Source organism: Oncorhynchus keta, chromosome 13 (assembly GCF_023373465.1).
Source record: "Oncorhynchus keta strain PuntledgeMale-10-30-2019 chromosome 13, Oket_V2, whole genome shotgun sequence".
Lineage (NCBI taxonomy): Eukaryota > Metazoa > Chordata > Actinopteri > Salmoniformes > Salmonidae > Oncorhynchus > Oncorhynchus keta.
Window position 1 is genome coordinate 25,606,898 of NC_068433.1, and position 12,234 is coordinate 25,619,131.

The 12,234-nt window shown below is 40.7% G+C and overlaps 1 protein-coding gene and 1 long non-coding RNA gene across 4 annotated transcripts in view; both read left to right on the plus strand.

Annotated features, from left to right (window-relative positions):
• LOC118387540 (astrotactin-2-like) overlaps positions 1-12,234 on the plus strand; it is a 396,009-nt gene that overhangs the window by 344,150 nt on the left and 39,625 nt on the right. The window lies entirely within an intron of this gene.
• On the plus strand, positions 3,260-11,145 carry LOC127906762 (uncharacterized). Its single transcript, XR_008062778.1, has 2 exons — positions 3,260-6,003; positions 8,892-11,145. It is a non-coding gene; the product is annotated as an uncharacterized LOC127906762 (long non-coding RNA).

Sequence of the window (12,234 nt, forward strand, 5' to 3'; positions counted from 1 at the left end):
TTTACTGAGTGTGCTGGTGGTCTCCAACATAAATGTATTGTTTACAGACTGTGTTGGTGGTCTCCACCATAAATGTATTGTTTACGGAGTGTGTTGGTGGTCTCCAACATAAATGTATTGTTTACTGAGTGTGCTGGTGGTCTCCAACATAAATGTATTGTTTACTGAGTGTGCTGGTGGTCTCCACCATAAATGTATTGTTTACGGGTGTGTTGGTGGTCTCCAACATAAATGTATTGTTTACTGAGTGTGCTGGTGGTCTCGAACATAAATGTTTTGTTTACGGAGTGTGTTGGTGGCCTCCACGAAAAAATGTATTGTTTACTGAGTGCGCTGGTGGTCTCCACCATAACTGTATTGTTTACTGAGTGTGCTGGTGGTCTCCACCATAAATGTATTGTTTACTGAATGTGCTGGTGGTCTCCACCATAAATGTATTGTTTACTGAGTGTGCTGGTGGCCTCCAACATAAATGTATTGTTTACTGAGTGTGCTGGTGGTCTCCACCATAAATGTATTGTTTACTGAGTGTCCTGGTGGTTTCCAACATAAATGTATTGTTTACTGAGTGTGCTGGTGGTCTCCACCATAAATGTATTGTTTACGGAGTGTGTTGGTGGTCTCCAACATAAATGTATTGTTTACTGAGTGTGCTGGTGGTCTCCAACATAAATGTATTGTTTCCTGAATGTGCTGGTGGTCTCCACCATAAATGTATTGTTTACTGAGTAAGCTGGTTGTCTCGAACATGAATGTATTGTTTACTGAGTGTGCTGGTGGTCTCCACCATAACTGTGTTGTTTTCTGAATGTGCTGGTGGTTTCCACCATAAATATATTGTTTACTGAGTGTGCTGGTGGTCTCCAACATACATGTATTGTTTACTGAGTGTGCTGGTGGTCTCCAACATAAATGTATTGTTTACAGACTGTGTTGGTGGTCTCCACCATAAATGTATTGTTTACTGAGTGTCCTGGTGGTCTCCACCATAAATGTATTGTTTACTGAGTGTGCTGGTTGTCTCCACCATAAATGTATTGTTTACTGAGTATGCTGGTGGTCTCCAACATAAATGTATTGTTTACAGACTGTGCTGGTGGTCTCCACCTTAAATGTATTGTTTACTGAGTGTGCTAGTGGCCTCCACCTTAAATGTATTGTTTACTGAGTGTGCTGGTGGTCTCCAACATAAATGTATTGTTTACTGAGTGTGCTGGTGGTCTCGAACATAAATGTATTGTTTACTGAGTGTGCTGGTGGTCTCCACCATAAATGTTTTGTTCACGGAGTGTGTTGGTGGCCTCCACGAAAAAATTTATTGTTTACTGAATGTGCTGGTGGTCTCCACCATAACTGTATTGTTTACTGAGTGTGCTGGTGGTCTCCACCATAAATGTATTGTTTACTGAATGTGCTGGTGGTCTCCACCATAAATGTATTGTTTACTGAGTGTGCTGGTGGCCTCCAACAAAAATGTATTGTTTACTGAGTGTGCTGGTGGTCTCCACCATAAATGTATTGTTTACGGAGTGTGTTGGTGGTCTCCAACATAAATGTATTGTTTACTGAGTGTGCTGGTGGTCTCCAACATAAATGTATTGTTTACTGAATGTGCTGGTGGTCTCCACCATAAATGTATTGTTTACTGAGTAAGCTGGTTGTCTCGAACATGAATGTATTGTTTACTGAGTGTGCTGGTGGTCTCCACCATAACTGTATTGTTTTCTGAATGTGCTGGTGGTTTCCACCATAAATGTATTGTTTACTGAGTGTGTTGGTGGTCTCCAACATAAATGTATTGTTTACTGAGTGTGCAGGTGGTCTCCAACATAAATGTATTGTTTACTGAATGTGCTGGTGGTCTCCACCATAAATGTATTGTTTACTGAGTAAGCTGGTTGTCTCGAACATGAATGTATTGTTTACTGAGTGTGCTGGTGGTCTCCACCATAACTGTATTGTTTTCTGAATGTGCTGGTGGTTTCCACCATAAATGTATTGTTTACTGAGTGTGCTGGTGGCCTCCAACATACATGTATTGTTTACTGAGTGTGCTGGTGGTCTCCAACATAAATGTATTGTTTACAGACTGTGTTGGTGGTCTCCACCATAAATGTATTGTTTACGGAGTGTGTTGGTGGTCTCCAACATAAATGTATTGTTTACTGAGTGTGCTGGTGGTCTCCAACATAAATGTATTGTTTACTGAGTGTGCTGGTGGTCTCCACCATAAATGTATTGTTTACGGGGTGTGTTGGTGGTCTCCAACATAAATGTATTGTTTACTGAGTAAGCTGTTTGTCTCGAACATGAATGTATTGTTTACTGAGTGTGCTGGTGGTCTCCACCATAACTGTATTGTTTTCTGAATGTGCTGGTGGTTTCCACCATAAATGTATTGTTTACTGAGTGTGCTGGTGGCCTCCAACATACATGTATTGTTTACTGAGTGTGCTGGTGGTCTCCAACATAAATGTATTGTTTACAGACTGTGTTGGTGGTCTCCACCATAAATGTATTGTTTACGGAGTGTGTTGGTGGTCTCCAACATAAATGTATTGTTTACTGAGTGTGCTGGTGGTCTCCAACATAAATGTATTGTTTACTGAGTGTGCTGGTGGTCTCCACCATAAATGTATTGTTTACGGGGTGTGTTGGTGGTCTCCAACATAAATGTATTGTTTACTGAGTGTGCTGGTGGTCTCGAACATAAATGTTTTGTTTACGGAGTGTGTTGGTGGCCTCCACGAAAAAATGTATTGTTTACTGAGTGCGCTGGTGGTCTCCACCATAACTGTATTGTTTACTGAGTGTGCTGGTGGTCTCCACCATAAATGTATTGTTTACTGAATGTGCTGGTGGTCTCCACCATAAATGTATTGTTTACTGAGTGTGCTGGTGGCCTCCAACATAAATGTATTGTTTACTGAGTGTGCTGGTGGTCTCCACCATAAATGTATTGTTTACTGAGTGTCCTGGTGGTTTCCAACATAAATGTATTGTTTACTGAGTGTGCTGGTGGTCTCCACCATAAATGTATTGTTTACGGAGTGTGTTGGTGGTCTCCAACATAAATGTATTGTTTACTGAGTGTGCTGGTGGTCTCCAACATAAATGTATTGTTTCCTGAATGTGCTGGTGGTCTCCACCATAAATGTATTGTTTACTGAGTAAGCTGGTTGTCTCGAACATGAATGTATTGTTTACTGAGTGTGCTGGTGGTCTCCACCATAACTGTGTTGTTTTCTGAATGTGCTGGTGGTTTCCACCATAAATGTATTGTTTACTGAGTGTGCTGGTGGTCTCCAACATACATGTATTGTTTACTGAGTGTGCTGGTGGTCTCCAACATAAATGTATTGTTTACAGACTGTGTTGGTGGTCTCCACCATAAATGTATTGTTTACTGAGTGTCCTGGTGGTCTCCACCATAAATGTATTGTTTACTGAGTGTGCTGGTTGTCTCCACCATAAATGTATTGTTTACTGAGTATGCTGGTGGTCTCCAACATAAATGTATTGTTTACAGACTGTGCTGGTGGTCTCCACCTTAAATGTATTGTTTACTGAGTGTGCTAGTGGCCTCCACCTTAAATGTATTGTTTACTGAGTGTGCTGGTGGTCTCCAACATAAATGTATTGTTTACTGAGTGTGCTGGTGGTCTCGAACATAAATGTATTGTTTACTGAGTGTGCTGGTGGTCTCCACCATAAATGTTTTGTTCACGGAGTGTGTTGGTGGCCTCCACGAAAAAATTTATTGTTTACTGAATGTGCTGGTGGTCTCCACCATAACTGTATTGTTTACTGAGTGTGCTGGTGGTCTCCACCATAAATGTATTGTTTACTGAATGTGCTGGTGGTCTCCACCATAAATGTATTGTTTACTGAGTGTGCTGGTGGCCTCCAACATAAATGTATTGTTTACTGAGTGTGCTGGTGGTCTCCACCATAAATGTATTGTTTACGGAGTGTGTTGGTGGTCTCCAACATAAATGTATTGTTTACTGAGTGTGCTGGTGGTCTCCAACATAAATGTATTGTTTACTGAATGTGCTGGTGGTCTCCACCATAAATGTATTGTTTACTGAGTAAGCTGGTTGTCTCGAACATGAATGTATTGTTTACTGAGTGTGCTGGTGGTCTCCACCATAACTGTATTGTTTTCTGAATGTGCTGGTGGTTTCCACCATAAATGTATTGTTTACTGAGTGTGTTGGTGGTCTCCAACATAAATGTATTGTTTACTGAGTGTGCAGGTGGTCTCCAACATAAATGTATTGTTTACTGAATGTGCTGGTGGTCTCCACCATAAATGTATTGTTTACTGAGTAAGCTGGTTGTCTCGAACATGAATGTATTGTTTACTGAGTGTGCTGGTGGTCTCCACCATAACTGTATTGTTTTCTGAATGTGCTGGTGGTTTCCACCATAAATGTATTGTTTACTGAGTGTGCTGGTGGCCTCCAACATACATGTATTGTTTACTGAGTGTGCTGGTGGTCTCCAACATAAATGTATTGTTTACAGACTGTGTTGGTGGTCTCCACCATAAATGTATTGTTTACGGAGTGTGTTGGTGGTCTCCAACATAAATGTATTGTTTACTGAGTGTGCTGGTGGTCTCCAACATAAATGTATTGTTTACTGAGTGTGCTGGTGGTCTCCACCATAAATGTATTGTTTACGGGGTGTGTTGGTGGTCTCCAACATAAATGTATTGTTTACTGAGTGTGCTGGTGGTCTCCAACATAAATGTATTGTTTACTGAATGTGCTGGTGGACTCCACCATAAATGTATTGTTTACTGAGTAAGCTGGTTGTCTCGAACATGAATGTATTGTTTACTGAGTGTGCTGGTGGTCTCCACCATAACTGTATTGTTTTCTGAATGTGCTGGTGGTTTCCACCATAAATGTATTGTTTACTGAGTGTGCTGGTGGTCTCCAACATACATGTATTGTTTACTGAGTGTGCTGGTGGTCTCCAACATAAATGTATTGTTTACAGACTGTGTTGGTGGTCTCCACCATAAATGTATTGTTTACTGAGTGTCCTGGTGGTCTCCACCATGAATGTATTGTTTACTGAGTGTGCTGGTTGTCTCCACCATAAATGTATTGTTTACTGAGTATGCTGGTGGTCTCCAACATAAATGTATTGTTTACAGACTGTGCTGGTGGTCTCCACCTTAAATGTATTGTTTACTGAGTGTGCTAGTGGCCTCCACCTTAAATGTATTGTTTACTGAGTGTGCTGGTGGTCTCCAACATAAATGTATTGTTTACTGAGTGTGCTGGTGGTCTCGAACATAAATGTATTGTTTACTGAGTGTGCTGGTGGTCTCCACCATAAATGTTTTGTTTACGGAGTGTGTTGGTGGCCTCCACGAAAAAATGTATTGTTTACTGAATGTGCTGGTGGTCTCCACCATAACTGTATTGTTTACTGAGTGTGCTGGTGGTCTCCACCATAAATGTATTGTTTACTGAATGTGCTGGTGGTCTCCACCATAAATGTATTGTTTACTGAGTGTGCTGGTGGCCTCCAACATAAATGTATTGTTTACTGAGTGTGCTGGTGGTCTCCACCATAAATGTATTGTTTACAGAGTGTGTTGGTGGTCTCCAACATAAATGTATTGTTTACTGAGTGTGCTGGTGGTCTCCAACATAAATGTATTGTTTACTGAATGTGCTGGTGGTCTCCACCATAAATGTATTGTTTACTGAGTAAGCTGGTTGTCTCGAACATGAATGTATTGTTTACTGAGTGTGCTGGTGGTCTCCACCATAACTGTATTGTTTACTGAGTAAGCTGGTTGTCTCGAACATGAATGTATTGTTTACTGAGTGTGCTGGTGGTCTCCACCATAACTGTGTTGTTTTCTGAATGTGCTGGTGGTTTCCACCATAAATGTATTGTTTACTGAGTGTGCTGGTGGTCTCCAACATACATGTATTGTTTACTGAGTGTGCTGGTGGTCTCCAACATAAATGTATTGTTTACAGACTGTGTTGGTGGTCTCCACCATAAATGTATTGTTTACTGAGTGTCCTGGTGGTCTCCACCATAAATGTATTGTTTACTGAGTGTGCTGGTTGTCTTCACCATAAATGTATTGTTTACTGAGTATGCTGGTGGTCTCCAACATAAATGTATTGTTTACAGACTGTGCTGGTGGTCTCCACCTTAAATGTATTGTTTACTGAGTGTGCTAGTGGCCTCCACCTTAAATGTATTGTTTACTGAGTGTGCTGGTGGTCTCCAACATAAATGTATTGTTTACTGAGTGTGCTGGTGGTCTCGAACATAAATGTATTGTTTACTGAGTGTGCTGGTGGTCTCCACCATAAATGTTTTGTTTACGGAGTGTGTTGGTGGCCTCCACGAAGAAATGTATTGTTTACTGAATGTGCTGGTGGTCTCCACCATAACTGTATTGTTTACTGAGTGTGCTGGTGATCTCCACCATAAATGTATTGTTTACTGAATGTGCTGGTGGTCTCCACCATAAATGTATTGTTTACTGAGTGTGCTGGTGGCCTCCAACATAAATGTATTGTTTACTGAGTGTGCTGGTGGTCTCCACCATAAATGTATTGTTTACGGAGTGTGTTGGTGGTCTCCAACATAAATGTATTGTTTACTGAGTGTGCTGGTGGTCTCCAACATAAATGTATTGTTTACTGAATGTGCTGGTGGTCTCCACCATAAATGTATTGTTTACTGAGTAAGCTGGTTGTCTCGAACATGAATGTATTGTTTACTGAGTGTGCTGGTGGTCTCCACCATAACTGTATTGTTTTCTGAATGTGCTGGTGGTTTCCACCATAAATGTATTGTTTACTGAGTGTGTTGGTGGTCTCCAACATAAATGTATTGTTTACTGAGTGTGCAGGTGGTCTCCAACATAAATGTATTGTTTACTGAATGTGCTGGTGGTCTCCACCATAAATGTATTGTTTACTGAGTAAGCTGGTTGTCTCGAACATGAATGTATTGTTTACTGAGTGTGCTGGTGGTCTCCACCATAACTGTATTGTTTTCTGAATGTGCTGGTGGTTTCCACCATAAATGTATTGTTTACTGAGTGTGCTGGTGGCCTCCAACATACATGTATTGTTTACTGAGTGTGCTGGTGGTCTCCAACATAAATGTATTGTTTACAGACTGTGTTGGTGGTCTCCACCATAAATGTATTGTTTACGGAGTGTGTTGGTGGTCTCCAACATAAATGTATTGTTTACTGAGTGTGCTGGTGGTCTCCAACATAAATGTATTGTTTACTGAGTGTGCTGGTGGTCTCCACCATAAATTTTGTTTACGGGGTGTGTTGGTGGTCTCCAACATAAATGTATTGTTTACTGAGTGTGCTGGTGGTCTCCAACATAAATGTATTGTTTACTGAATGTGCTGGTGGACTCCACCATAAATGTATTGTTTACTGAGTAAGCTGGTTGTCTCGAACATGAATGTATTGTTTACTGAGTGTGCTGGTGGTCTCCACCATAACTGTATTGTTTTCTGAATGTGCTGGTGGTTTCCACCATAAATGTATTGTTTACTGAGTGTGCTGGTGGTCTCCAACATACATGTATTGTTTACTGAGTGTGCTGGTGGTCTCCAACATAAATGTATTGTTTACAGACTGTGTTGGTGGTCTCCACCATAAATGTATTGTTTACTGAGTGTCCTGGTGGTCTCCACCATGAATGTATTGTTTACTGAGTGTGCTGGTTTTCTCCACCATAAATGTATTGTTTACTGAGTATGCTGGTGGTCTCCAACATAAATGTATTGTTTACAGACTGTGCTGGTGGTCTCCACCTTAAATGTATTGTTTACTGAGTGTGCTAGTGGCCTCCAACATAAATGTATTGTTTACTGAGTGTGCTGGTGGTCTCGAACATAAATGTATTGTTTACTGAGTGTGCTGGTGGTCTCCACCATAAATGTTTTGTTTACGGAGTGTGTTGGTGGCCTCCACGAAAAAATGTATTGTTTACTGAATGTGCTGGTGGTCTCCACCATAACTGTATTGTTTACTGAGTGTGCTGGTGGTCTCCAACATAAATGTATTGTTTACTGAATGTGCTGGTGGTCTCCACCATAAATGTATTGTTTACGGAGTGTGTTGGTGGTCTCCAACATAAATGTATTGTTTACTGAGTGTGCTGGTGGTCTCCAACATAATTGTATTGTTTACTGAGTGTGCTGGTGGTCTCCACCATAAATGTATTGTTTACGGAGTGTGTTGGTGGTCTCCAACATAAATGTATTGTTTACTGAGTGCGCTGGTGGTCTCCAACATAAATGTATTGTTTACTGAATGTGCTGGTGGACTCCACCATAAATGTATTGTTTACTGAGTAAGCTGGTTGTCTCGAACATGAATGTATTGTTTACTGAGTGTGCTGGTGGTCTCCAACATAAATGTATTGTTTACTGAGTGTGCTGGTGGTCTCCAACATAAATGTATTGTTTACTGAGTGCGCTGGTGGTCTCCAACATAAATGTATTGTTTACTGAATGTGCTGGTGGACTCCACCATAAATGTATTGTTTACTGAGTAAGCTGGTTGTCTCGAACATGAATGTATTGTTTACTGAGTGTGCTGGTGGTCTCCAACATAAATGTATTGTTTACTGAGTGTGCTGGTGGTCTCCAACATACATGTATTGTTTACTGAGTGTGCTGGTGGTCTCCAACATAAATGTATTGTTTACATTTACATTTACATTTAAGTCATTTAGCAGACGCTCCTATCCAGAGCGACTTACAAATTGGTGCATACACCTTATGACATCCAGTGGAACAGCCACTTTACAATAGTGCATCTAAATCTTTTTAGGGGGGGGGGGTGAGAAGGATTACTTACCCCATCCTAGGTTTACAGACTGTGTTGGTGGTCTCCACCATAAATGTATTGTTTACTGAGTGTCCTGGTGGTCTCCACCATAAATGTATTGTTTACTGAGTGTGCTGGTTGTCTCCACCATAAATGTATTGTTTACTGAGTATGCTGGTGGTCTCCAACATAAATGTATTGTTTACTGAGTGTGCTGGTGGTCTCGAACATAAATTTATTGTTTACTGAGTGTGCTGGTGGTCTCAACCATAAATGTTTTGTTTACGGAGTGTGTTGGTGGCCTCCACGAAAAAATGTATTGTTTACTGAGTGTGCTGGTGGTCTCCACCATATCTTTATTGTTTACTGAGTGTGCTGGTGGTCTCCACCATAAATGTATTGTTTACTGAATGTGCTGGTGGTCTCCACCATAAATGTATTGTTTACTGAGTGTGCTGGTGGTCTCCAACATAAATGTATTGTTTACTGAATGTGCTGGTGGTCTCCACCATAAATGTATTGTTTACTGAGTAAGCTGGTTGTCTCGACCATGAATGTATTGTTTACTGAGTGTGCTGGTGGTCTCCACCATAAATGTATTGTTTACTGAGTAAGCTGGTTGTCTCGAACATGAATGTATTGTTTACTGGCTGTGCTGGTGGTCTCCACCATAACTGTATTGTTTACTGAGTAAGCTGGTTGTCTCGAACATGAATGTATTGTTTACTGAGTGTGCTGGTGGTCTCCACCATAATTGTATTGTTTTCTGAATGTGCTGGTGGTTTCCACCATAAATGTATTGTTTACTGAGTGTGCTGGTGGCCTCCAACATACATGTATTGTTTACTGAGTGTGCTGGTGGTCTCCAACATAAATGTATTGTTTACAGACTGTGTTGGTGGTCTCCACCATAAATGTATTGTTTACGGAGTGTGTTGGTGGTCTCCATCATAAATGTATTGTTTTCTGAGTGTGCTGGTGGTCTCCAACATAAATGTATTGTTTACTGAGTGTGCTGGTGGTCTCCACCATAAATGTATTGTTTACAGAGTGTGTTGGTGGTCTCCAACATAAATGTATTGTTTACTGAGTGCGCTGGTGGTCTCCAACATAAATGTATTGTTTACTGAATGTGCTGGTGGTCTCCACCATAAATGTATTGTTTACTGAGTAAGCTGGTTGTCTCGAACATGAATGTATTGTTTACTGAGTGTGCTGGTGGTCTCCACCATAACTCTATTGTTTTCTGAATGTGCTGGTGGTTTCCACCATAAATGTATTGTTTACTGAGTGTGCTGGTGGTCTCCAACATACATGTATTGTTTACTGAGTGTGCTGGTGGTCTCCAACATAAATGTATTGTTTACAGACTGTGTTGGTGGTCTCCACCATAAATGTATTGTTTACTGAGTGTCCTGGTGGTCTCCACCATAAATGTATTGTTTACTGAGTGTGCTGGTTGTCTCCACCATAAATGTATTGTTTACTGAGTATGCTGGTGGTCTCCAACATAAATGTATTGTTTACAGACTGTGCTGGTGGTCTCCACCTTAAATGTATTGTTTACTGAGTGTGCTAGTGGCCTCCACCTTAAATGTATTGTTTACTGAGTGTGCTGGTGGTCTCCAACATAAATGTATTGTTTACTGAGTGTGCTGGTGGTCTCGAACATAAATGTATTGTTTACTGAGTGTGCTGGTGGTCTCAACCATAAATGTTTTGTTTACTGAGTGTGCTGGTGGTCTCCAACATAAATGTATTGTTTACTGAGTGTGCTGGTGGTCTCCAACATAAATGTATTGTTTACTGAATGTGCTGGTGGTCTCCACCATAAATGTATTGTTTACTGAGTAAGCTGGTTGTCTCAAACATGAATGTATTGTTTACTGAGTGTGCTGGTGGTCTCCACCATAACTGTATTGTTTTCTGAATGTGCTGGTGGTTTCCACCATAAATGTATTGTTTACTGAGTGTGCTGGTGGCCTCCAACATACATGTATTGTTTACTGAGTGTGCTGGTGGTCTCCAACATAAATGTATTGTTTACTGAGTGTCCTGGTGGTTTCCAACATAAATGTATTGTTTACTGAGTGTGCTGGTGGTCTCCACCATAAATGGATTGTTTTCTGAGTATGCTGGTGGTCTCCACCATAAATTTATTTTTTACTGAGTGTGCTGGTAGTCTCCACCATAAATGTATTGTTTACTGAGTGTGTTGGTGGTCTCCACTGAAAAAATGTATTGTTTACTGAGTGTGTCGGTGGTCTCCACAATAAATGTGTAATTGGACTTAATTTTTATTGAATGTACAAAGACTGCTCATATATAAACTTTAATTGACAACTTTTGGAATTAATCCAAGAGAGAGAATTTACACAAGTGTAACAAACATTCAAGTAAATCATAAATTAAATCAGTGGAGGATCTACAAAATTCCAGTAATTTCAGCATCTTTCTCAAAAGTGGATTTGGGTCCAACAGAGAACAACCTAATCTGTACATAGTCTCTGGCTCTTCTCCCGTGAATAAATACAGCCCTAGATCCAGTTTGCATTGCATGTTTAGAAAAAGAAACCTTGTAAACCTGGCACAGGGACACCCCAAGTGTAGGAATGTGTTTGGGAAACCTCTTAAACACAGGCCCCTTTCTGGGAACATGTCAAATCATTCATTCGTTCACTTCTTTCCTCCTCTCCTTACCATCCCTCTGTGCCCCGCCCTCCAGACATATTCCCTGTGTTTATAAGTTGGCCCACATGACATAAACTGAAGCTCCCCTTTACGTCTTTGAAATCCCACCTTTTTTTTGTTGCTTTTAAACTGTTTTGACAGCTCTCTCTTTTTTCCACCACCCCTCTGAGCGCTGGAAACGGTTTGGTGCATGTCTGAATGAACAAGTGTGTCATTATTTTCCTGTAAGCTGACATGAAAGATACTTCACAACTTGTGAACTGGTGTTTGTGAGACACAGAGGTGTTCAGTGAGATATCATTGAACAGTATCGTGTGACCATAAAGGAACAAAGTCCTGTTTTCTTACAGTTCTATAATGTACTATGTAGGGCTGGCTGCCAGAACAAGTCTGATTTCATTTTGCCTCAAGGTTCGTGCTGCAGAACTCTTTCCCTCTGGGATGGGCCGATGTGAAACTCAGAATGACTTGGAACACAATTAAGTGTCAAGTGGCAGGATCGATGTTGGAAAGAATATCCCTCTTAAAAACCGAATTCATGACTTTTCTTTGCACTTGTGTCTATTTTCTGTTTGTTTTGTAAAACATCTCACTGAAGAACAATAGAGAATGCATGTTAAGACAAAACAACACACTTGTGGCATATTTGCCACTTTATTTAAGAGGCGCAGGAAATGGCTTCCAATCAGGTC